Below are 26,725 nucleotides of genomic sequence, written 5' to 3'. Positions count from 1 at the left end.
TTTCATAACTCATCAGTATCAAAGCCAGCATAACCGGCAAAGAAAGCAATTTTCTTATTGAATTGGTTTATTCAATTTATCTGATCCTACTAGTCACAGAGTTGCATTTTTGAATGAATACTAAGTAACTGTGCCCACTCAAAGGTGGCAAAGTTAAGTGGTTTACCTAGCTAGTTAGCTAGAGCTGACACAAAAGAGTTCATGCACAGAGCCCTGGCCAACCTTATCCTGGTTTAGCAACAAGCCGGTCAGTTACCCATTTCTGTTAGCTAATGGTGCTTTTGTAAAGTCTAGCTATCACACATACCAAAGACAAAGAAGCTAATGTGGGAACATTAGCTATAAAAGGGCTTTATGTGTTAAAGTGGGGGTCTTTAGGGGAATGCATCATTCAGGGAGTTTGGAAGAGATTGGTTCTGGCCAGGTGCAACATCCATATTGCCCTTGAATTTGGGCTTGAGTTGGTGTCCATAGTACATACCTTTTCAAGTAAGTTTTCAGTCTTCTGTGCTATAGGTTTTAGATGTTCAAGTTTTGTTACTACAGTTGGACGTTTTTCCTATTGTTAATCATCTAGAATCTGGTATCAGATTTACTGCTGATTATTACCAGATTATTGCTTTTTTTTCTTCAAAACTTACTGCTGGTTAGTGTTGATATTACTGCTTTTACAATCAAAATTTCCTTGCTGTTTACTACTGTCATTGCCCTATAGTTTCAGATTTCATACTAGTCTCTGATTTTCAACAGTTTCATTTAGTTTTACAAATCAGATTTTCAATCAAGGTTCATAATAGTGGTATCAAAGCTACAGTCTTGGCCTTGTGAGCAGACACCAACAATGGTTTTATTCTCAGCTACTCCTGCAGAAGATAATGTAAACCAGAAATCGCATTATTGATGTAAGTGGCATTCCATGGATGGGATAAGAGGACACTATGGGACAAATGAATCACGGCCTACATACATTGATTGTGGCGATTGATAGAAGGGGATGGGAGATAGGTGTAATAGTGAAGACAGTGAAGATCAAGAGATTGGAAAGAGAGGCTAAGTGTCATGATCATGAGCAAAACCGTGTTGTGGGGAACTTTAATAGGATAGGGGGTGGTGTTAATTTTTTATGGAATGTGCTATGCTTGCAATGAAGAAATTTCAACTCCACCTCCGGTTATCAGTTTTCCTTATCACTCCATGCATTCAATTTTAAATCCAAGCATGATAAAAATTCTAAAACCTGGAAATGAATTTTTTTTTCTGAAAACACAAATTTATAGATTTCACAACTGCTGAAATTGCAGATATAAATCACAACAAAATTATGACAGTCACACACAGAAAATAACAATGATTTTTGGTCAATGTGAGCTCGGAAAAAGTTAAAAACCCCCTACAACTCTTGGGGAAAACCAGTTTGAGAGCTTTTCTTTATTTCTGAAAATGCTTTTATAGAGAAACTGAAATACACAGTAAAAATTCCAGCAACCACAAATTACAACTTATCTTGATTTCCATGCTTGAACTCCACTTCGAAAATCGTGCCAATCAGCAAACAGCCAAAACATAAATTTTTACAGAAATAAAATAACATTAAAAGCTATATGGCCAACCTCGAAAAATGTGCTTAGAACTTGTTGTCCCTCTTCCTCGATTTCTGTGCCTTTCTCCTACTGTATAGTTTTTCCTTGGGATGCGTGCCAATAAATGCTGCTGCCCAGATTTGCTGAAATGTCTTTTTGCTGCTCTCCTTCACTTTTTCACTGCTTAGAAATTTTCTCCTTGCTCTCTTTTCTCTCTCTTAGATGCTCATGAAAAAATGAATTGATCTTTTCCTCTTGTCTTCTCCTTTTATTCTCTAAATGACCTTTTGGGTTACCCTAAGATCTAATGGCTGAGATTCATTTAGATCTAGAGATGAGAATAAATGTGCATTTAATTCTCAATTTCTATTTTTTAACTCACCCACTTAAATAAAGACCTACTTAGCCTTTTATTTCCACAATTACTTTTTCACTTTCTAATTCTTCATTGACTTTAATAAAGTCACCTTTAAATTAGAATGTAACTTTACCACTTGTAAAGTCACTTTTAAATTAAATTGATTTTACCACTTATAAAGTCACTTTAGGAGAAAAGTAAAAAAATAAATTTGGACACTTTTCCCTAGGCCAAAGATCAAAGCCTTAGGGAACCACTTGTTCTCTGGTACCCAAATTTTAACATGCAACAATTAATTCAATGTCTTATTATCATTGACAATAATTGTAGATAGAACATCAACAATATGTACAAGAAGAGATGAGGTATTTGATTACAACTGAGGGTTCCAAAGGTAGGTTCCCATTCAGGAATGTTCATGTCCTTGGAGACATGACTTTTCAATGCTAATTATTAGTTAATTATTCATTATTTATGATTATAATTATTTAAATTTATTTAGTATTTTTATAAATATTTTATTCATAACAAGCTTTTAGGAAGGGCAATTAGTCCCTAGTTGCACTCTTTTAACACTCTCTCTCAACTAGGGAGGAATTTAACCTATCAACATTCATCCACTGCTATGCCATCGTGTCCATCATTTGCTATCTCTGCAACTTGTCTCGTCTTCGCTGAAGATTTTGATATCAAAGTTCACTAAGAAAGGATTGAAAGAGGGTGGGTCATAAGGCCCTAACATCCTCAACAAAATGACAGAGGCAAGTCCTCATGTCTAGGGATAGAATCCCTACCAGGCTTGATCCTTAGTGATCAAGCTGTTGAACATCATGCATCCTAGTCATAGGGAATACAATAGTACCTAACGCTTCTGTCACTAGTACTAATTAACCTGCACCACTTTTCCCAACTCATTGGCTAGATAAGAGGTGCTTCCCAAGAGTCCCAGAATACAAGGGTAGGATGTATGCTGGGGTATCCACAAGGGAAGGTGAGCCAATCACCCTGTTCTCCTAACCAATGATTTAAAACTAGGTCGGTCTGAATCAGACTTGGCTTGGTTGATCGAGCCAGGACTTGCCCGTGCCGGCTCTGTAGAAAAATCGGTTCAAAGGCTAGTTTGTTACGGAACTGGCTGAGCCGGACACCGACTTGGCCGGTTCGGTAATGGACTGACCGGCTCGACTGAGCCCATCATAACCAGGCCAAGCTAGTCTGCGACGGAAAAGGGCGAGAAAGACGAACTTGAAAGGCAATTTCTTTTTGGTTTAGGGTTTTTCTCAATGCATCTACCCTCTCCTATGCCTATAAAAGTTACCCAACCCCCTCACATTTCTTCTCTAGCAGTAGTGACTGGTGATGTTTTGTTGCAGAGGCCATTTAGAGCCACCTTGGTTATGTGTTTTTGTTTTGATCTCTATATATTAGATGTATTGGACAATGCATTGGGTGCCATTTTGATATAATAGATATATTCATGAGCATACTTTGATCATATGTTGTCTTCTCTCTATATTTTAATGCTTTGAGTTTGGAAACATGAATGAAAATATTTAAAATTATGCTTTTTCATAAAAAATAAATTTAATGTATATTTTACAAAGACAGAGTCATTGAAATCAACTAGGCCTAGTCGGAGTCGGAGTCGACCGTCAGCCGGTTTCGAATTCGAGTCGGAGTTTTAAAACTATGCTCCCAACTCATTGGCCAGATGAGAGGTACTTCCCAAGAGTCCCAAACTGTAATGGTAGGATGTATGTTGGGGTATCCACAGGGGAGGGTGAACCACTCACCCTGTTCTCATATAGCGTACTCCATAGGGGAAGGTGAACCACTCACCCTATGTTCACATACTGGGGTATGTACTTCACGGGGGAAGGTGAACCACTCACCCTGTGTTCACATGCTGGGGTATGTACTCCACAGGGGAAGGTGAACCACTCACCTTGTGCTCATATAGCTCCAAGAAGTAACCCAGGCCCCCAGGAGCTCCCAAAGCTCAATGTTCAACTCAATCAAGATTCCTCCATATAGGGAATGCTGCTCTCCGAAAGCTATGAACTTTGTCTTCCTTGGGGCTTTGTGAGGATATCAACAACTTGACCATTCGTCCATGGGAGCCTCAGTGCTCCTCCCAACATCATATAGATGTATGATGGCACACAACTCACTAAAGTGCTTCTTCAAAATACATTGTCTTATAGCTAACCATTCTAGTAGCAGTGATTTTAGCAATCCTTTGTTTCCTGTACATCCAAGATACCAAATCAAAATCATGTTAAAGAAAATATTTAACTAACCTTACTCCCTCTCACTTAGGGAGACCACAAGCCTAAGCTTGTCTAATTCATGAAGGTGCCCTAGTGCCTGTTCTGCACAATTTTCTTTCATATGACCAGACTCTCTTTGGTCTAAGTTGCATGTTGTAATACAAAGGATCCACCTGGCAACTTGCTCATCATGGTATCCATCAACCTAAAGAATTACCAACCAGCATGCCATGCTTCTGAAAGTTCACTTCCATAGGGAAGTTCTTTGCTATAATTACCGGGAGGGTTCAACAGACAACTCCCTTTGATACTGATGAGATAAGACATTCCTAAATTTGTAACCATGAGTCCTGTTGTCGCCCAAGCTATACAGGCAAGATGCCACAACGCCCAGGATGAGGGTTGTCACTCTGATCCCCGCCCTCTTCGTTTTAGCTGTCTCCCTACAACAAACTGGGGTGGTAGTCCATATGAAATGTGAATATAGGAGACTTGTTGGCAACCAACAAGTCCGGGAGACACAATCGAATGGCCTAACAACTTTGTTGAATTAGCAAGTTAAATGATTTGATTAGATTATGTGGAAGACCAGTGCTTTAAATGGAGTCAATTACTTGCTTAAGGTAGATTTTTACGAAGTTGCCAGATGAATAGTTGTTGCTTAAAGGATGCTTCACTATCCTAAATGAGGTGCAAATGCTACAACCTAGGTGAGATGTATAAACTTGGTTAATTTTAGGTTATATCCCTATCTAAGTGTATCCTTCCCCTTAACTGTTTTGAAGCTAGTCTCTAGAGTAGGTTGTGAGAGAGAAGCCAAGGGGAAGCAAGCTAAGGCTTGATTAACGATATCTCCCCTTAGGTTTTAACCACCCGATGCCTCCGGTGTTGCAGAGATTGTGGTTCTGACGACTGCAAGGTCACCATGTTAACCACTAAAGAGGTGCTAGGCTTCTCAAGCAAAATGATAAAGGTGGGCCTATCTCTCTATTGACCAAGCTTATGCTTGAAGGTAAGTTGGTTAAATGCAATTCTAATCCTAAAATGTGAATGCAAGATAAGGGATAACCCCTAGTAAGATTGTTAGATATTTGAACCACTTAGAGATTAATTGCAATGATATAACGAAGTACTTAAATCAATGTAGAAGTGACAATCTTTACTAGAAGAAGAAAATGCATCAAACGGAAAAAGATAGAAGGCACCAAAATGTTATCAAGATCAAGACAATTACTCATGAAAAAATACAATTTATGAAACCCCTGCAATCACTAAAGGTAGGTTAGAAAACACAAAAAATGAACTTGAAATCCCAAAATATTACCTTGTAGGGCCTGCGGCCCTCTTCTTTGGCTATGCATTGAGGCTCTAGGGCATTAGGAGGCTAGATCAAGACCTCTAGGGCTTGATTCAACTCCTCTCTTGGTGAAGAACTTGTCTAAAAGGTTAGACGTCTTTCCTTGGAGGAGAAAACCCTAGCCCTAGGGCTAGTTTCCTCCATAAAATTTCGATCTCCTTCAATAGCTTGAGAATTTTCCTACACAAAATGAAAACAAAATATACCAAAACCCCAATATATACAAAAATCACAAAAAATACCAAACCCTAAATATTATACAAAATTTAGAAATAATTAGAATACTAGAGTTAGAAAAGTATAATTTACAAATTATTTACAAATGTACGATATGTACGAAATAATAATTTTGGAAAAATATTTTTGAATGAATAACAATGGATGAATTCATTTTGAAAAATAGATATTGGCCAAACCCTCTTGCAAAATTAAATACCACAATGAAATCTTAGAGCCCAAATATAGTCAAATCCTATTCACAGTATGTGAACTTGGAGCCCTGTAAATCTCTATAATATTCTCAAAAAAATTGTTAGGTCATATGGTGAATCAGATCACCTAAGATAGCACGTACCAATAGAATGTTCTTATCACTGACAAATGAAATAACAATTATTTAGCAATATTCAACACAGCATAGGATCACACATAGCTAACACATACCATAGATCAATGGAAGAAAAACACCATGAATTGAACCCCAAAGTCTTTCTATTATGATACAAAATGTTCCCAGCAGAGCAACATCTCAATACCAGCGTTCAAGAATTACATCATTCGAAGATAGAAAATAGAAGCAAAATGGCTTTTTTATGTAGAGAAACCTCTCCAAGTGGAAAATAACGGCTAGTTGACTTGAGCCTTGCTAAAATAATCTCGATCGTCAAAAATAATTTGATCATATTTTAATCTCCACTGTCGAATTTTTAATTTTGAGGAAAAATTCGATTTTTTCTTAAAACCCATTTTTAATTAATCCAAAAATTAATATTTTAGATTAATTTTCTCAAAAAAATTGGCTTTGACTAAACCACCAAGGTCCAAGAGCTCAAATTTTCTTAAAATATTTATTTTTCCTTTGGTGGGGGACCTCCTAAAATTGACTTTCTTTTGACCCACAAATTTTTTATTATTTTCCACTTGGAGATAAATTAATTTCTCTATAATTATATTTTGACTAAAAATTAATTAATTTTTTAGTTTAGGATATTTTTTTTTTTTGTAAGCTTGGCAGGACTACATATTCATCATGTCCAATATGTCACTCTGATCAGGGCAGGGAATTGAACCGGTGACTTCACATCAAGGAGTGCCTTAACAATGCACTCGATCACCATCTATCCAAGACCCCATGGACGACTTGGGATTTTTATTTAATTTAGCCAGAAAATTTAATTAATCGACACTAGAGGGGATTAATAATTTTTCCTCCCTCAAATATTTTAGCCATGGTGTCTACATGCACCAAAATATTTTTTACATCAAATTATTACAATATCAACCCTTGAAAGGGGAAAACACATTTAGACTCATACCCTCAATAATTCACCCAATTCTGTGACACAATATGATATATATTATAGACCAAGTGTGTTTGTAATAAAATAATTTAACCAAATGTGCTTAAATTATTCTCAAACATACTTTTACAAAGACTCAATATAACACTAGGACTCACCTAAGACCTTGTTAATGAATTCCACCCTAGCTTTGGGGTTTAAGCTGGAAGAAAAACTCTGCTGATTATCCATGTTTAGAATCACACATAATTTGGTGAGGTTAGAAAACTTCCTAGGATGAAATCCTTTGCCAAAATCGAAGGCTTGCCTAGGTGTCGTTACATAATTAAACGGTCATACTAGCATCATTTACAATACAACTTGTAGAAATTGGGTTTACAATTATACAAATGTGCTGGCTTATGACTTTGAACTTTGAAAAAATTTCTTCATGTCTTTGCATTTTTCTTCCTTGGACTGTTGACAAAGTGTGGTCAACATGTCCCACTCATCTTCTTCGAGTCTCGAAGGTAGCTTCACAGTATGTGCTTCTTCATTATAAACATTAGCAATTCATGCAAGGATCTTATCTTCCCTTTGGAGCCTCTTCATCAATCAGGGAGACTTCAAATACATCCTTCTCAATTAAAATTTGAACCAGTTCATCTCTCTTGTGTACTTGCTATTCCAGTCAATCCAGGATCATATTGTATACACTATTTCAGTTCATCAACTAATGGTAACATAGTGATCCAGTCAACTATCCAAGCCATATTGTAACTTTTGAGCACATTAATGACTATAGGTTTTTAGTATATGGAGGTATACAAATTCTGCATACTGTAGTAATCCAACCATCCTCAGTACTTGCAACATTTACGTTGTTCTTTTCTGTATTAGATAATCCAGTCATACAGAGGTTCAGATAACAACACCAGTTACACAATCATTTCTCTTTACACTCACACAGGTTGCCCATACCATATACCATGATGGTTAATATGCTACGCATCAACAACTGTCTTTGAAGTGTTCTTTATAACTGCATACAATTTGTAGATCATTGAACACAATCCTCTAATGCATTTTCATTTTTCAAGTATTTGACACAAACCTTTGGTATATCAAAATATTATGATGCAAGCCTTCAGACTTATGACAAAGCTTCTCTTATGATGATAATTGATTATCTAAGAATACTTCAAACAAGATTGTAGTGATGATGCATAACTCTCATTCCAATGATTCAAGAAGTCATCGATCTTTAAACTTAGTTCTCACATTATAGTATGTTATGCATCGAAGCCTTTATCAAGCTAGGAACCAAGTAATATGTCAAGTTGAAAACTCTTTAATATTGTCACTTCTTTATTGCTAATACCACTTAAGGTTTATGAAAGAGGGTCTTAACCAATCTTATTTGAGCAAAATAACTTCAAAAGACATATGCTTAAATCATAGACTTTCAATTATGCCTTATTCCATATAGACAAATATAGTCTTCAGGAGCGTTCAAACAAGAATTACTATTAGCAGATATATACTTCATATTTTGGTAATTAGACATATTTACCAGTAGTCATTGCCCACCATAATTTATGGAATTCTTTGCATTCTTTATATTTCAGTAATTAGACATATTTGCTAGGAATTATTGGCTACCGTAGTTTATGGAATTCTTTGCATTCTTTATATTTCGGTAATTAGGCATAATTACCAGGAATTACTGCCCACCATAATTTATGGAATTCCTTGCATTCTTTATATTTCAGTGATTAGACATATTTACCAATAATTAACTGCCCACCATAATTTATGGAATTCTTTGCATTCTTTAGGTAGGAGTAAAAATTAAATATGTTGTACGTAAAGATTATAATAACCCCAAAATTTTAACACTCCGTTGAGGCCTTTCTCCACCAAAGCTTTAATACCATGTTAATTTTTTATAGTATGTTCTTTACTTGCAACGATTACTTCAATGTCTTATTATCATTGGCAGTGACTGTAGATAGAACATCGATTATACATACAAGAAGAGATGAGGTATTTAATTACAACTGAGGGTTTCAATTATATACTTAGGTAGGCACCCATTCATCAATGGTCATGTCCTTGGAGACATGGCTCTTTAACACTAATATTAGTTAATTATTCATTCTTTATGATTGTTATTATATATATATATATATATATATATATATATATATATATATATATTTTATTCATAATAGACTTTTAGGAAGAAGAATTAGTCCCTAGTTGCACTCCTTAACAAGCAATCATGGTAATTAAGGCAACCAAGAGAGCTATTGTCTTTAAAATCTTCTTTTCAAGAGATAAGTCTTGTTGTCGCCCATGATTGTACAGGCATCGTGACAACCGCTCAGGGCGGGGGCTGTCACTCTAATTCCCGTCCACTCCGTTCTAGCTGTCTTCCAACAACAGGCCATGGGGGGTAGTCCCTATGGAATGAGGTGAAGGAAACAAGTTGGGAACCAACTTGTTTGGGAGACACGGATAAGTGGCCTAGCTACTTTGTTAAATTTAGCAAGATTTATGATTAGATCAAATTTTAAATATGAGATGAATGCCTTATGGAGTCACAATTCTTGCTTTACACAAATTATTGCCAAGTAACTGGATGGACACTCGCTGCTTAAATGATTGACTAACCTATATGATGTGCGAGTCCTAGGATCTATGTGTGATACAGTGATCTTGGTTTTTTTTAGTTATATGCCTAATCTAAGTGTGACCTTCCTTTAACCATTTTGAAGCTGGGCTCCAAGGTAGGTTGTGGGAATGAGGCCAACAGAAAGCAAGCTAGGCCTTGATTAACTATACCTTCCGTTGTGCTCCTATCACCTGATGCCTCCGGTGTTGGAGAGACTGTGGCTCTGACGACTGCAAGGTCACTGTGTTGACCACCGAAGAGTTGCCAAGCCCCTCAAGCTAGGTGAGAAGGGTTGCCCTAGATTTCTATCAACCTAGCTTATGCTAGGAGGTAAATTTTTTCATGCAAGCTAGATCCTAGAATGCTTATGCAATGATGATGAGTGAAGACTTCTTGAATTAAGATTGTTTATGCTATTTAAGCACTTAATGTGAATTATTTTGTAGCCAAAGTACTAAACATTGATTAGATAACAATCTTAAGACAAGATGGGTGCTTAAAGATATAAGTGCAAGCTTTAACTATAGATCAATTCACAAGATGTTTAACCAATTCAGAGAAACTAGAGCACTTAATCACCAACACAAGATGTAAATCAAAAATATTCTTATGTTAGTACCACAATGCCAATTGAATTTAGATGCTCAAGTTAACTCTTTTCATCAAGAAGATTAGACTCAAATTTTTGAGTGTTTCCAAGTGCAAACTTAGACAATTTTTGAAACCAAGATGAGATAAGCAAATTTCAGATTTCCGACAATTCAGATCAGCAATAATACTTTAGAAATTTCAGAATTTATTAGTGTTATGACAATAGTAGGAAAATCACTTTAAATCATGAAATTCTATGAAGCATGTAAAACAAAATTTTTCCAATGGTTAGCAGTTTAGCACATAAATTTTTGATTTCAATCCACTTTATGATAATGTATTCAGTAATATTTCAGATCTGAAATGACTTATTAGAACAGTAAACAAACCACAGATCAACAAGCTAGTGATGCAAAAAAAGGCCCAACATGCCTAAAAATAGGAAAAATTTGCCGAAAATGATTTTTTTTTTTGATCCCCCTTGAGATGTGCGATTCAGAAATTTACAGATATGATATATTCAGTTATGCAAAAAATTCCAACAAACAGAAATCTAGATTTAGGCTAGATTTAAGATGCCCAAATTTAGATTTTGACCAATTTGAATGTATTTTTAGGGCTATTAGAACACTGCTATCACTGCTGTAATAAAATAAAGGCAAAGTGAGGGTTTAGAGGTCAAACCCAAGGCCCAAGGCCTTGTAGAGACACTTGCCCCGGTTGCCCAAAAATTTGGGATGAAGAAGCCACTTGAAAATCAAACTTTTGGGGCCCAAAAACCTGCAAAATGAACAAGGAATCAGTTTTGAAAATTTTAGAGATGAATCTAGGGAAAATTAAGGCAAAATAGACCAAAGAAAGTCAACGCAAGGCCAAGGAAGGCCAACGTTGAGGGAATAGGAGGCTAGGAGGGCAGATCGGGAGACAAAGAGGCAAGAGGAGGCCCAAAAGAGGCAACACATGTGAAAATTTCAACTTACTGTTGAAATCCTATTGTAGCAACTGATATTATTTTTCATAATTGTTAATTAATTTAACAATTATTTGCTACGACAAATATCGAAATAAACACACTGCAACTGCCACAAATAAAATTCTGCAGAAAAATAAATGCTGGAAGCAGAGAAATGCTAGCACACACACATAAAATTAACACAATTATTTTTGGATAAAAGTCCCCGGAAAAACCCAATGTTGGAAAACTAGTGCAATAGATGAGAGTTTTATTATTACACAACAGTGATAAATTCTGAGTACAACTGGATGCCGAAATCTGATGATCCTACAGAGAAAAATACTGGCACAAAAATCTAGTGAGGAATTTTCCTCACTCCACAGGGAAACTCCTGGCACAATTTGCCTTCAAAAATTCGACCCTCTGATCCTCTGCGTCTACCTCTGTGCAGTCTGCTTGATGTCAAGCCTCTGACTGGTCTCTGATGAAGCCGTTTTGCATTCTGTTGGCTGGGAAAATGCTTCTCTGACACTCTGGCACTCCTTCCCGACCTCTGGAACTGAAGACGTCTTTCCCTCTCAGCAAATTGAACTTGCCTCTAGAAGCTACTATGCAGTTCCTGTGTCAGCTTCTTTGTGGCTCTTCTGCCTCTCTGTAAATGCACTCGTTGGATTTGGAAATCTTCCTCCAACCTCACAGTGCTCGCCCCTCTCTCACTGCTTAGACTTCTGGCTATCTCCGATAACTGACTTCTGCTATTCTAGAAATCGATCTGCCAAGAAATCGAACTGCTCAAGTGTGTGTTCTCCATCACTGCATCGACCTCCTCTTATAATCCTTTTTTGGAGCACCAACGATTGAGATTAAAACAAAATTGATGTTTAGGGTCATCTTTGGATTGATCCTTTTGAGTTTCTAGACTATTCTCGCCTTATCTAAATTAACACTGATTAATTAACCATATTCCCTAAGTTTATACTTAGGAAATATTTTAAAAATGGTTAATAATCTAATTAAGACACTTCTAGGAGGAATTTCCTGAAACGATATCTAGGTTCTGGAGGTCTCTTGTATTTTAGCGTCTTCACAAAGTTTCGTGGCTAGAACACATCCGATGCTACAAAAACTCACACTCCCTCTTAGCGAGGAATGTGTTCTAGTGCTGAGCACCCTGCCACAACACCTTGTTTCTGCAACATCTCCTGTCACGCTAGTGATGTCTGGCTTCTGCTTCCCACCAACCATTGCGCAACTCTTATATGCTGCATTTGTGTTACTGCTGACCCTATTGTATTGCTGCCAAGACTACATCTGCACTGTGACTTTGCTGCTGTTGCAATTGCAACATCCACAACTGAAAAACGTCCAAAATACTGAACCAACTGTGATGAATATGATGCATTTATCACTCGAGTCCTGACTACTACTAGCTACTGCTTTGTCTACCAAAGACTCTATGCTGCCGCTGAATCTGCACTGTGCCCACTGCATTGCTGCCAACTCTGCACTGTGCCCTAACATTTGACTGCTACTAGTCTGCAACTGTCATCTGGCATTTGATTGCATCCACAACCACTGATCCATCCTGTGACTGAACGCTGTGGGCCCCTGTAGCTAGTTACTGATCTAAGAGGTGGACTCCTCAAGGACCCTACCCATTTGTAGCTCTCTAGGGCTACAAATCCAAATCACCCCACCTCATCCCTGGAGGTATATGGGCAATCATAGCAAAGTCTTCCTCCAACCTATTTATCTCGGCATGGGTTGCTGCCTGGTCCTGTTTCTCCTCTTTTTCCTTCTTCCTGAGAGAAAACTGGGTACTGTAGTGGCCAAACTCACCACACCCGAAGCACTTGACCTTTGACATGTCCTTCTTCTTCTTCTTCTACTTCACGTGTCCTTGACTGGGACTCTTTGATGCGAGGGCCACATTCTCCTCCTCCTTCACCATCTTCAATCGACTGCTACTGCTGCCACTAATGGAGCTCTTTAACAGAGCTCGCCTCAATTCCTGCTGCTGCAAGTCAACCCACATCTTGTCCCACTCTGTTAGCTTGTCTCTGCCTAATATGCTTTGGACAAAGACCTGCTAGTCCTCTAAGACACTGTTGAGTGCCAATCTCACTAGCTTTGTGGGTTGAGGCGTTGCCCCAATAGCTGACAATTGGTCTCGGACCTCCTGAACCTTGGTGAGATAGGGGTCTAATAAGTCTTCCCGTTTCTGCATCTGGATGAGCCTCAACATCTCCTCTAGGAACATCTTTTGTTGCTCGGAAGTACCTTGATACAACATGGCGAGAGCATCCCACATCTACTTGCAAGTACCTTTTCTAGCTATATGCAAGACTGTATGGTCCCAGATTCCATCCAGAATCAACCGCTTTGCCTGCGCAGTCTCCTTGTATGCCTTCAACTCATCTGCATCCGTAGGAACTGCCACTACATTGTCAATATATGGCTTCAGGTCATATTCATCTAGAAGGAAGGATATCCTAGCCTTCTAGATGACTTAGTTGGAAGCTCTATCCAACCTATCTTGCTCACGAAGCCCTGCAGTGGCCATCTCAACGAAATGTCGAAAACTCCCTCTTTCCTTCTGCTCGACTGCTGCTATGCTACTTGCAACCCCTTCCAGAGTGAGAAGATCTGCTCACAACTACTGCCAATCTGCAAGGAAATATTGAACTTCTTGAGACTAGAAGTTCCTGGAGAGAAATTTTTCCTTTGTGTGTGTTCTTCTCTCTTCCACCTTGACGCTGGCTCTGCATTAGCAATCTGTTGCAAAAACCCTTTGCATTCAGCTAGAGATCTGCCTAACGAAAACTTTAAGTTGCTCCCTCTGCCTTTGGAATCACTTAATCTGGAAAGATTGAATTTTTCTCCCCCTTACTCAGAAAAATCGAACCTCCTCAAGTAACTCAACCCTCTGGGAAAATGACTGCTCTACCCTTGGGAATTTCGGCCTACTGATCAAACTGAGAAGCGAAATTCCTTCTTTTCACTTCTGAGCTCCCTCGCTGATCAACTGCACTCTGATACCATGTGAAAATTTCAACTTACTGTTGAAATCCTATTGTAACAACTAGTATTATTTCTCCTAATTGTTAATTAATTTAACAGTTTATCTGCTACGACAAATACCGAAATAAACACATTGCAACCTCCATAAATAAAATTATGCGAAAAAATAAAATGCTGGAAGCAGAGAAATACTAGCACACACATAAAATTAACACTATTATTTTTGGACAAAAGTCCTCGGAAAAACAAAATGTGGGAACACTGGTGCAACAACTGAGGGTTTTATTATTATGCAGCAGTGAAAAATTCTGAGTACAACTGGATGCCGAAATCTGGCGATCCTACAAAGAAAAATACTGGCAAAAAAATATAGTGAGGAACTTTCCTCACTCTATGGGAAAACTCCAGGCACAACTTGCCTTCAGAAGGCTCGGCCCTCTAACCCTCTGCACTACACTGCACCGTCTGCTAGACATCAAGCCTGTGACTGGTCTTTGATGAATTCATTTTGCCTTCTATTTGCTGGGAAAATGCTTCTTCGACACTCTGGGACTCCTTCCCGGCCTCTGGAACTAAAGATGTCTTTCCCTCTTAGCAAATCGAACTTGTCTCTAGAAGCTACTGCGCAGTCCTTGCGTTAACTTCTCTATGGATTTTCTGCCTCTCGGCACATGCACTCGCTGGATCTGGAAATCTTCCTCCAGCCTCATTGTCTCTGCCCTTTGTTGATTTGGGGTAGCATCGGATGTGCTCTAGCCATGAAAATTGGTGGAGAGGCTAAAACACATGAGATCTTCAAGACCCAGAAATGGTTTGGACAGATTGTACCCGGTTTGGGAGATATTAAAATAATTAATATTTTTAATGGAATTCCTAAGTCTAAACTTAGGAAAAATAAAATATTAATGGGTATTAATATAAAACTGGGTTAGAAGGTTCCAAAAGTCATGGATCAAGCCAAATCTAATCTTAGCCATTGATTAGAGATTTAATCTCGGTTGTTGATGGATCAACGAGAAAAGTATAATAGGAGGCTTGAGGATCAGTTGGAGAAGGCACCAGAGTGATCAATCATTCATTTTGCTAGAGCGGGGTTGCTAAACAAAGTTGAATCAGTGATCAACAACGAGGCGCAGTCAGTACGAGGCAGAGAGGCAAAGACAATATTGAGAGACCAACGCAGAAGCAGAGAGAGCGAGAGCAGCAACCAGTCCAGGGTACGTAGAGCCTAATAGAGTCAGCGCAGAGGCCAGAGGGACTGCGTCATCCACGCAAAGGCTGCTGGAGTGACGAAGAAGGTCCCAAAGGTTGCGTAGTGCCTCAGAGGGTTGAGGGTCCTAGGGTTGACGCAGGTCAGCAGGAGGTTGACGCAGACGCCAGAAGGGCTAGCGCTGAGCTTTAGTGGTGTCAGAGAGGGTTTTGTGGGATAGGTTTTTTGAATATCTATTTCCGAATATAGAGGTATTGCCGTTGTATATTTTTCTCTGTCGAGTGAGCCGGTTAGACACCTAGTTGTACTCAGAAACACTGATTAATAATATAACCCTCATAATAGATGCACCGGTTTTCCCACATTGGGTTTTTCTAGGGACATTTGTCCAAAAATAACAATGTCACTTGTGTGTTTGTTTTCTTTTAGTTGTTGATCTGTAGATGTTGTGACTATATTGTGTTTATTTCGGTATTTAAATGTATTAAATAACTTGTTCAAATTTAGACAAGTAGAAGAAATAAACCAGTAGAATACAGATTAATTTTCTAGCGGATAGAATTAGAAAAGTCAACATGGTATAAGAGCGTGGTTGTAGATCACAGTAAAACTGAAGGCATCAACTAAGCAGAGCATTTGCAGCAGATTCAGCTGTCTCGAGTGACAGAGCTGATCCTTGCAAAAAGCGACAGAGGAAGGAGTGACGTAGAGGGATTGCGTCATCAGTTTGGGCCATACCGGGATTGCGTAGAGCCAGGAGGCTTAATCCTTCAGTTGCTAGGGTATAGGAGGCTGTGGGTAGTTTGCGGAGCGAAGCTGGTGGGGTACTGTGGTCAGAACAATACCTAACGGGGCAAGACCAAGGTAGAGGGAGTTGATGTCGAGGCAGATTTCTAGCCAAGGAATCCAGATTAGTGTTGCAGTTGCACAGACAATCGGAGTGGGGCAACTTGACATTGGCAGAAGGGTTTCCAGGAAGGAAATTGGGACTCAGAGGGAGTCTAGAAGAGAACTTCCAGACGTGAAGTAGAGAGACTCAGCAGGAGTTGAATCGAGAACTTCCAGACAGGAAGTAGAGAGACTTAGCAGGAGTCGTACCGAGAACTTCCAGACAGGAAGTAGAGAGACTCAGCAGGAGTCGAACAGAGGACTTCCAAGAGGGAAGTACAGAGATTCGAAAGAGTTGACAGAGGAGCGAAGATGGCTGTGAATGGGATGAGGGATCGGGATAGGCTGGACGGAGCGTCCAACTTTGTGGTCTGGAAGGCCAAGATCCTATCCATTCTAGACAGATATCGCATCAAGGCCTTTGCCTTGAAAGTAGTGGCGATCTCAGTTGACCTGACTGAAAATGGGAAGTACGAGGAGGCAATGGCCAGGGCGAAGTGCATCATCCTTGATGGGGTCAAGGATCATTTGGTCCAACATATTGTCGAGAAGAAAACAACAAGTGAGATGTGGGAAGCCCTGAAGAAATTGTACCAGCTTACTTCTGTGCAGAGGAAGATGTTACTTGAGAATCAACTGAGGTCATACCAGATGCAGAAGGGGGAGCAGATAGATCATTTCCTTGGTCGGTTGAAGGAGATCCTAGACCAACTAACTTCCATAGGGGCTACACTTGATGAGGAGATGTTGGTGAGGACTGCACTTAATGCAGTCTCCAAGGAGTGGGAGACATTTGTCCAGAGTATACTGTGCAGGGTGGATCTTCCAAATTGGGAAGAATTGTGGGCAGCTCTTCGCCAAGAGGAAATTAGGCAGTTGAGCAAGACAGGGAGTAGCGGGAAAAGAGTCAGGATCAAGAAGGAAGAGTAAGAGGAAGAAGAAGGACCTCTCCAAGGTCAAGTGCTTCCATTGTGGGGAACTGGGTCACTATACGAACTAGTGTTCAAGCAAGAAGAGTAAGGGAGAGGCTTCGGACTCTAAGGCAACGCCATCGAAGGTGAAGGAGGTCGAGGAGGATGACAATTGTGCCATGAGTGCTCATGTGCCACTTGAGAAGAAGTGGGGACATCACGTTGTAGTCAGGAGGAATATAGGCGACCAGGGGTAGGATCTTTGAGGTACCCAACCTCTTGGATTATACCTTGCTACGGGTACCCTGAAGAGGAGTAGCAGGACTGACGGATGCAGATGAAGCAGCAGAGAGTGCTACAGTGCAGGAGTCCCCAGGCAACACGAGGCTAGCAAGCTGCAACAGTGTGAGAGGCACGAGAGTGTTGCACCAGTGCAGGATGACACAGAGAGGTGTGCAACGGTGCGAGATGTAGGGAGTTGTTGCAACAGTGCAAAGGTCAGTAGAGGGAGCACTTGTTAGCGGCAAAGAGAGCTTCAACATCGAGAGTGTTTCTAGTTGCAGTGCAGTAGCACGATGCAACATGATGAGAGGGGGTTGCAATGCAGATGCAGTGCTGGGAGGATGGACCAATAGCAACAGGGATGCAGAGGGAGCTACCGTACGGAAGCAGCAGTGGTAGTGGTAGGGCCATGGGCAGCAGTACAGGATGCAGCAGTGCAGAGGATGTTGGGCAGGGAGCCCTAGCATCAGCACAGGTACCGGATAATCAATGATACTCAGTGAGGAGTATTACTAGAGCACAGTCTTTGCTAAGAGGGAGTGTTGATTTGGGGTAGCATCGGATGTGATCTAGCCATGAAAATGGGTGGAGAGGCTAAAGCACATGAGATCTCCAAGACCCAAAAATGGTTTGGACAGATTGCACCCGGTTTGGGGGATATTAAATAATTAATATTTTTAATGGAGTTCCTATGTCTAAACTTAGGAAAAATAAAATATTAATGGGTATTAATATAAAATTGGGTTAGAAGGTTCCAAAAGTCATGGATCAAGCCAAATCTAATCTTAGCTGTTGATTACAGATTTAATCTCGGCTGTTGATGGACCAACGAGAAAAGTATAAGAAGAGGCTTGAGGATCAGTTGGAAAAGACACCAGAGTGATCAATCATTCATTTTGCTAGAGCGGGGTTGCTAAGCAAAGTTGAATAAGTGATCAACAACAAGGGGCAGTGAGTACGAGGCAGAGAGGCAGAGACAATACTGGGAGACCAGCGCAGAAGCAGAGAGAGCGAGAGCAGCAGCCAGTCCAAGCTACGCAGAGCCTAGCAGAGTCAGCGCAGAGGCCAAAGGGACTGTGTCATCCACGCAGAGGTTGTTGGAGTGATGTAGAGGGTCCTAGAGGTTGCGCAAAGGGTCCTGGGGCTGACGCAGGTCAGCAAGAGGCTGACGTAGAGGCCAAAAGGGCCAGCGCTGAGCTTCAGTTGTGTCGGAGAGGGTTTCATGGGACAAGTTTTCTCAATACCTATTTCCGAATATAGAGGTATTGCTGCCGTATATTTTTCTCTGTCTAGTGAGCCGGTTAGGCACCCAATTGTACTCAGAAAGACTGTGTAATAATATAACCCTCAGAATAGCTGCACTGGTTTTCTCGCATTGGGTTTTTCCGAGGACATTTGTATAAAAATAAGAGTGTCACTTGTGTGCTTGTTTTCTTTCAGTTGTTGATTTGTAGATGTTGTGATTGTATTGTGTTTATTTAAGTATTTAAATGTATTAAATAACTTGTTCGAATTTAGACAAGTAGAAGAAATAAACCAACAGAATACAGTTTAATTTTCCAATGGATAGCCTTAGAAAATTCAACACCTCTCTCTCACTGCTTTGACTTCTGGCTCTCTCCGACAACTGACTGTTGCTACTCTTGAAATCGATCTGCTAAGAAATCAAACTGCTCAAGTGTGCTTTCCATCACCACATTGACCTCCTCTTATAATCCTTGTTGGAGCACCAACGACCAAGATTAAAACATAATCGATGGCTAGGATCATCTCTAGATCGATCTGTATGAGTTTTTAGACTATTCTCGCATGATCTCAATTAATACAGATTAATTAACTATATTCCCTAAGTTTAGACTTAGGAAATATTTAAAAAACATTTAATAATCTAATTGGGACAATTCTTGGTGGAATTTCCTGAAACGATTTTTGAGTTCTGGAGGTCTCTTGTATTCTAGCCTCTCCACAAAGTTTCATGGCTAGAACACATTGGATGCTAGAGAAATGAATAACGTAGGAGGAGGGAGAGAGGCTCTAAAGGCAAGACACTGGGGTTTTAAGGGTAGACGGATAGGGTTTAGTGGCTAAAAATCCCACAACTTGCCAAAAGGTAGTCGTCTAGGGTCCCAGAGGGAGGTCAAGGCTCCTTAAGCCCACGACTAGGCCACTTAAGGCCTTAAACCCTCCGCGTAGGGGTTAGAAGGGGAAGAAGAGGCCTTTAGGGCTTATGACCTGCCCTAAAGGGTTCAAAAAGAAAGAGGCATGGGCCGAAATGGTTGATGCAGGGGCCGAGGAGGCTGACAGAGGGCTCGAGGAGGCCGGATCCAGGCCTAGGAGGCCCTAAAATTGAAACTCTTGCTTTAGAATTTTTTTTCTCTTCTGAATATGAATTTTGCTACAAAGTCTTCAGTCGGTAGCCTTGCAAAATTTTTTAGAGACTAGATCTGACCCTCAAGGACCTAGATCTAGTTCTACTTCAACTTGATCTCTTGATTGAACCCGCAAAAATGAAAATAAAATACCCAAACCCCAAATATATACAAAATTTCTTAAAACCCCAACACCCAAGTTAGCAATTATAATTTACAAATTAGATGTACAAAATTATTTACAAAATTTTCAAATATGCAAGTGTTTTGAAAAATTTAAATTTTGAGAAAAAATATATTTTTATGGCTTTTTCTTTGATGAATGGCTAAAAATACTTTAGAAACCCTGATGTATACTATAGCCTTAACAAAGATTTAATCCACCATACGAATATTTGGGATTCAAACAACAATGGTTCCTGCCCAAGTTTGTGAATTTGGAGGCCAAGGATTAAAGTACCTGCGAATACTATGTATTTATCTCAAGAGAATTTGTTAATCACATGGGGACTCAAACCACCTAAGATTAGCCCAAAACTATCAATAGTATGATTTCATCACCATCTAATAGAAAACAAATCTTACCAATATTCAACACAACATAGGAATGCCCGTAGTAAGTACATACACAAATCAATAAGCATGAACACCTTGAATTGCACCCCAAAGTCTTTATTATGATAGAAAAAATAGTTCCCAACGGGACAATAGCGTTACAAAGATGCTTCAGCAACAATTTTCTAGCCAGAGATCATTGTGCTAGAGACTAAAATGACTCTAATTTATAGATCAATCCTCCAAGTGGAAAAGTAACGACTAGTTTCTTTGATCGTTGCCAAAATAATCTTGGCTGTTGAAAAATATTTGATCATTTTTTAATCTTGGCTGTTGACTTTTTATTTTCAAGGAAATTTCGAACTTACCATTTAATTCCATATTTATTAGCTCAAAATTAATTATTTTGAGCTAATTTCCTCAAAAATTTTAGTTTGACTTAACCACCAAGGTCCAAGGGTCCAAATTTTCTTGAAATATACAATATTCCCTTGGCAGAGGACTTTCAAAAATTGATTTTTTTAAGACCCACAAATTTTCCCACTTGGGGAACTAATTTTCCTAAGACATTTTAATTTTGACTCTAATTAATTAATTTTTGGCTTAGGATTTAATTATATTTTGCAAGAAAAATTAATTAATTTACACGAGGGGATTTAATATTTTTTCCACAATTATATTTTGCTAGAAAAATTAATTAATTTACACATGAGGGGATTTAATATTTTTTCCACCCTCCAATACATAAGATTTTTACATTTACAACCTTGAAAGGGGGAATACTCATTCAGCCTACACCCCCTCAAATTACATACCAAATCTGCGACACAACATGATCTAGTAGACCAAGTGATTTGTGATAAAATAATTTATCCAACTAGCTTAAATTAGTCCTAAACCACTTTTACATAAGAGTCGACTAGAACATTAGGATTCACCTAAGACTTTGACAAAGAATTCCACCCTAGCTTTGGGGTGAGGTTGGATGAAAAAATTCTCCTAACCATCTGTGTTTAGAAACACAAATGAGTCAGTGAGACGAAAAACCTCCTAGGATGAAAATTTCCGTCAAAATAATAGGCTTACCTAGGTTTTTACATATATTCAAGGTTTTACTAGCATCATTTACATTAACTCGCAGAACGGGTTTACAATGACACATAAAACTGCTGATAGATGGTCCAATTCTGTTGAAAAAATTGGTACTTCGATGCCTTCGTAGAACTTTGACAAACATTGTGCAACATCGGGCTCCATATGGGGACACATTACTTCCATGAAGTAACATGAGAACCCCATAATCTTGTATCCAAGAAAACAAGTCCATCAAATAGATATCCATTCAAAATAGAAATCATCATGCATACATAGTAAATAACGATGGAATAGAAAAATCTATTCTAAGAGACTAAGCTATAAAAGACGTAATATAAATACGAAAAGTAAAACTATCTAATGACATGAAATAAAAGGGAATAAGGTTAGAGATACTATACAAACGATGCCCCCTGACATCAAATGTCCTCAACATAGTGCATATTGAGCATTTGTTGACTCTGCGACAAGTCTGTGGGCTGTTTCTCGGATGTATCATGTTGAATTTTGGAAATGCTAGGACATTGACTCATTCGAATGTCGAGCTTTTCTCGACTATCAAACACATCAAACCTCTTCCTTCTTTTCTGCCTTTTGCTTTTCTTTTCAGTGGACTGTGATGTCAATCATGAGACTAACTTATATTTTCTTTCTTGATCACAAAATTGCTCGGATGAAAAATCTGAGATATGCCCAATTTTATCCTGGATATATTCTGTCCATGAAGACACAGGCGTGATTTTTCCAATTTTCCTTTTCAACCATGGCACTTCCAGCTGACTTGTCTTGAATGGGGCAAGTGACCTTCTCGCAATGAGATGAGAATTGCTCTGGCAGACTAGGAGGCTTGTAATCTATCAAAGGTTCCTTGTTTCTTTCATCCTCTAATCTATGTTGAAATTCCTTTACCTGTATCTTTTCCATTACTTGCAACTTATTTTGACGAGTGATCTTTTCAATTCTCACGACATCCATCTGCTTAGACTGTTCATTCTTCATAGTGCTAATCTCTTTGGCATGGTTTTCCTCCAAGGCTAACAACTTATTCTGAAAGCATATATGATCAACTTCCATATCCTTAATTACCTTATCATGATTTACTTGAATAAAACTTATTTCTTCCTTATGATTTGCTTCCATGGTGATCAAACAATTTTGTATGGTGGCCATCTGATTAGAATGATTAATTTCCATGGTTTTTAGTTCCTCAACATGCTGTTCTTCTATGGCTAATAACCTGTTATGAAGACTAACTTCCTTGTCTTGAATAGAGCTCATTTCTTTCTTATGATTTTCCTTTATGGAGCTTAGCTCTTCAACATGCTTTTCTTCAATAGCCATCCACCTTATGTGCATGGATCTCATTTCGCTAGAGTGATCAGCTATCAATTTCTCTTGATTAAGTCTCATGGTTTCCATCATTTGAGTTAACTTATTGATAAGATGCTTATCATTTTCTTTTTCATCATCAATATTAATTTGATCCTTCGTACCTACCTTTCCACTATCAAGGATTCTTCTTGCAACAACACAAGTGGATTCATCATGAGAATGGTCACAAGGTCTGCAATATGGAAAAGGTTGATGTAGTACATTCTCTTGACATCTTTCTATGATATTTGGGTCTTTTGCAAGATCGCTTTCATCCTTCTTCATAGTATAAGAGGCACAAGGTGAGCCCCCTTGATTTCCATATCTATTTTTAAAAGTATCGATGATGGATTGTAAGGAGTCAAAAGGATCGTTAGGAAAATCACAAAACCAATACCTAACATCACCTTCCAAGGAAAGGGTAAAGAGTTGCATCTTGACATCTTCATGATTGTATGCAGTCACATTCCAGACAAACTCTGAGCCTTTGGATGTGCTTTATAGCAGTAATTGCATCATTACCCGTGAAAGAAGGTAATTTATTAATAACCGTTTCCGGAATATCATGAGGAATGTTAGTAAAATGCAGATGGGCGAACAAGTCATCCATGATGACTTGCTCAAGGGAACAAGGAGCTAATGGATGTTAGAGGGAAAATCTTTGTTCAAGAAAATCAAGAGATCCACAAGAAGCGAGCTTCTAGCAGAAATGCTTGCAAAAAATGAAAGAAGTGGAGTCGCCACTTGAACATATGAATCTAGCTCTACAATCCAAAAAGAAAAAACCGAAAAGTTAGGGAGAAGCAAATGGATATCAGGGAGGGCTTCCTACTTGAGAAAATGAATATCTACTAGAATGTAAGCTTTTGTAAATGGATGAATAAGTGGAGTCGCCACCCAAACTAGAAACCAACCTAAATGTCCAAGTGCTAAAAGTGTGAATGAACAAGATGGAAGGATTAGTGAGAGGAAAAAGGATAAGGTGATGAAAATATGAAGAAGATGAAAGAAGGTGCCAAAGAATTTCATGCTGTTTGACGGGCTAATGAAGAAGGATTAGGAAATTATGGATATTATGAAGATTGTCGTAAACCCCGCCAACGAGCAAACTCGTCTCCGACAACGACGCTAAAAAATGTTGTGGCATTGATGGGACCACGAATGAAAGATGGAAAGATCACAAAATGAAAGGAAAAAATGAGAGAATGTCGTTGAAGCGCCGAGAACGAGATAAACTCCTCCCTGACAATGACGCCAAAAAATGTATTTGCCTAGATTGTACCACGACAACTGCTTAGGGCGGGGGCTGTCACTCTGATCCCTGCCCACTCTGTTCTAGCTGTCTTCCAACAGTAGGCTATGGGGGGTAGCCCTTGTGGAATGAGGTGAAGGAAACAAGTTGGGAACCAACCTGTTTGAGGGACATTGATGAGTGGCCTAGCTACTTGGTTAAATTTAGCAAGATTTATGATTAGATCAATTTTTAAATATGAGACTAGTGCCTTATGGAGTCACAATTCTTACTTTTTACAAATTATTGCCAAGTAACTGGATGGACACCCGCTGCTTAAATGATTGACTAACCTATATGATGTGCAAGTCCTAGGATCTATGTGTGATGCAGTGATCTTGGTTATTTTTAGTTATATGCCTAGTCTAAGTGTAACCTTCCTTTAACTATTTTGAAGCTGGGGTCCAGGGTAGGTTGTGGGCAGGAGGTCAACAGGAAGCAGGCTAGGGCTTGATTAACAGTACCTTCTATTGTGCTTCTATCGCTCGGTGCTGCAGAGATTGTGCCTTTGACGACTGCAAGGTCACTGTGTTAACCATCGAAGAGTTGCCAATCCTTCAAGCTAGGTGAGAAGGTTTTCCCTAGACCTCTATCAACCTAGCTTATGCTATGAGTTAAATTTCTTAATGCAAGCTAGATCCTAGAATGCTTATACAATGATGATGATTGAAGACTTCTCGAATTAAGGTTGTTTATGCTATTTAAGCACTTAATGTGAATTATCTTGTAGCTAGAGTACTTAACACTGATCAGATAACAATCTTAAGACAAGATGGGTGCTTAAAGATACAAGTGCAAGCTTCAACTATAGATCAATTCACAAGATGTTTAACCAATTCAGAGAAACTAAAGCACTTACCTATCAACACAAGATGTAAATAAAAAATATTCTTATGCTAGTACCAAATGCCAATTGAATTTTAGATGCTCAAGTTAACTCTTTTCATCAATGAGATTAGACTTGGATTTTTGAGTGTTTTCAAGTGCAAACTTAAACAATTTTTTAAAACCAAGATGAGATAAGCAAATTTCAGATTTCAACAATTTAGAAAAGCAATAATACTTCAGAAATTTCAGAATTTATTAGTGTTATGACAACAGTAGGAAAATCACCTTAAATCATGAAATGCTATCAAGCATGTAAAACAATTCTTTTCCAATGGTTAGCACATATAAATTTTTGATTTCAGCCTACTTTATGATGATGTATTCAGTAATATTTCATATCTGAAATGACTTATTACAACAATAAACAAACCACGGATCAACAAACTAGTGACGCTAAAAGTGATGCCTAATATGCCAAAAAATAGGAAAAATTTGCCGAATATTAAAAAATTAATTTTTGAGTCCTCCTGAGATGTGTGATTAAGAAATTTACAGATCTGATATATTCAGTTATGCAAAAAATTCCAGCAAGCAGAAATCTAGATCTAGGCTAGATCTATGATGCCCAAGTGGCCAAATTTTAGGAAAATTTAAATTTTGAGATATTAAGAGATTTTTACCAATTTGAATGTATTTTTAGGGCTATTAGTGTTGTTAGGTGGTTGTCATTGATCTCAACCCAAGCAGCACCAGGAGCTACCCCTATTTTTGTCAGTAAATTTGACATGGCAATTCATGCAATCTCGTGCTAGGATAGTTCTAGATAGATTCTCCTCCATGAGATGTTTCTGTTGATATATGGTACGCCCCGTGGTTCCTTCTGGTTTGAGACAAAATTGAGTTTGAAGTTGAAGACCCAGTTTTGTGGGCTAAAACCCCTGTGGTAGTGATATGATACCTCCTCCCACGGTTATCAATATATGACATTGCTTATCACCGTAATCTCACCACGTATAAGTTGAATATCTTCAAGAGCCAAAGGTAGTAACTCAATCATTTACTTCATAATCTTGGTAGGACCAAATGCACTAAGCCAATCATTGATTTGCTTGCTATTTAGTATTAACATCAAATTTAAGTCTTTTATTAAGATTTATTAAGGGTATGCCACTAATAGAAATAATTTGAGTCAACAAGTATTAATACAAATCAGTGTGGAAAAAGTCTGCAAAAAATCGTGATTTAATCCTAAAAATGCGATTTTTTAAACTAAATGATTTAATCCCTCGACTTTTTGGCGGCTTTTTCAAAAAGGAAAAAATCGCGATTTAATCATTATATTCCTGATTTAATCGGGAGTCGACCCAAAAAGTTGGCCTCCCTCCCAGGCTGCGGATAAAGAGGCCACAAAGGTGAAATTGATATAATTTTTTGCTGTTTAATCTTAAGGCAGAGAGTGGAATCTTTCAAACATAGCCCTAGAAATTTGATGATAACGTTGTGCTGTGCAATTTGTTTTGTTGTTGAATCTTAATTTCGAGCATTATAGTTGGTTGGTGTTACTGGAAAATTAATTGCCTAGTTGCTATGTTCTGTTGAATGTTGAAACATATATGG

General features: G+C 38.7%; 1 protein-coding gene across 1 annotated transcript in view; it reads left to right on the top strand.

The window, feature by feature from the left end:
• The window catches only part of NSI (nuclear shuttle interacting), a 264,085-nt gene that overhangs the window by 36,079 nt on the left and 201,281 nt on the right, over positions 1-26,725 (top strand). The window lies entirely within an intron of this gene.

The sequence above is a fragment of the Pinus tabuliformis genome, chromosome 2_2 (genome assembly GCF_031772625.1).
Source record: "Pinus tabuliformis cultivar Carrire ecotype Pingquan chromosome 2_2, CPIR1, whole genome shotgun sequence".
NCBI classification, from domain to species: domain Eukaryota; kingdom Viridiplantae; phylum Streptophyta; class Pinopsida; order Pinales; family Pinaceae; genus Pinus; species Pinus tabuliformis.
This window is presented reverse-complemented; position numbering and strand designations above follow the sequence as displayed.